The following is a 1,272-nucleotide window of genomic DNA, read 5'->3' as shown; positions in this document are numbered from 1 at the left end:
CTCTCTCTCGCTCTCTCTCTCTCTCTCTCTCTCTCTCTCTCTCTCTCCTAGTTAGGCTATGCATTGTTAGCTGAACAAATGACAATCCCGTCGCTTTCTACGGACTGACGAAATCTCGTTTTCTTCTTCTTCCCTCTTTTTCTCTTTTTAACTTTCCTAAGTGTGGGCTTTACGAGGTTTACGAGATCATTCGCATGTCGCGTAGTCGGGCGAGTTGCTTCGCCATTGCTAATTGGACCAAAATGTTAACGAGGCGGCACATGGTGGATCGATAGTGATGTGTCTTAATTCTAGAAAGAGGGGAAGGAAATTATACATATATATTATTTATACAATATTTCGATGCAAGATAAAAAACGATAATCTTTAATACCTATGATTGGGTCATTTGTGTCTTGCACATTTTTTTTTTTTTTTTTTTTTTCAAAAAACTACTCAAGTAACATACGAAAGTCAAGAAAAAAATTAAAATAATGTTACTTCGCGATTAATGCATTAATAATGTCAATAAACGGTTAAATTTTGTAACAAAAAAACCATCATTTTGACTTTTACGTTATCAGAATAAAATCGTAAAATATGTTAGCTACATCAATTTGCGGTTTATGCTTTACAAAAAGTAACACACTCAGAATCCTTTGTATTAATCCGTTAATTGACTTGGGTTGTATCAAACGATCGTTTAAAATGCAATTAAGGCGAAGTCCCGTTAGAGCGGCTACGAAAGAAGTTTCGTCCCGCGACATTGTACGCTATACTCGACGCTATATACGAAATTTGTTGAAAAATAATCGCTCGACCGGAAGTATCACCATATACGCTGACTACGATTTCTCTCGAGAGTTCTCTAATACTCTGCGCCACGTGCAACTGAGAATGCTCCGTTTCACACACCGGACTTCCCTACGCCACTTTTTTTACATTCTTTTCTTTACGGTCGTTCTTACTCAATGCGCTTATGTTTATACATAAGAAATCAAAGCGCAGTAAGTAAGAACGGTCATAAAGAAAAGAATGTAAAAAATGATCACTGTGTCATTTATGTCTCTTATTGGAAAGCACTCTGAAGTAAATAGAGGATATAAAACAGAAAGAAGAAGATTTTATGTCGAAGAATTCTTCGGCATAAAATCTTTTGTTAGTATTATATAGAAATGCCAAAGAGCAGAAGTTTATGTCAACATTTGTGATTTTATTGACTCTGTTTACTGTTATGTGACCCAATAAATGTAAGACACTGTAACGAGTATTACTTACGGAATAAAAAATATT

At 35.4% G+C, this 1,272-nt stretch overlaps 1 protein-coding gene across 1 annotated transcript in view; it reads left to right on the top strand.

Annotated features, from left to right (window-relative positions):
* LOC108755089 (unconventional myosin-Ie-like) overlaps nucleotides 1–1,272 on the top strand; it is a 39,112-nt gene that overhangs the window by 7,351 nt on the left and 30,489 nt on the right. The gene's annotated exons all lie outside the window — the stretch shown is intronic.

Source organism: Trachymyrmex septentrionalis, unplaced genomic scaffold (genome assembly GCF_001594115.1).
Source record: "Trachymyrmex septentrionalis isolate Tsep2-gDNA-1 unplaced genomic scaffold, Tsep1.0 scaffold83, whole genome shotgun sequence".
NCBI lineage: Eukaryota > Metazoa > Arthropoda > Insecta > Hymenoptera > Formicidae > Trachymyrmex > Trachymyrmex septentrionalis.
This window is presented reverse-complemented; position numbering and strand designations above follow the sequence as displayed.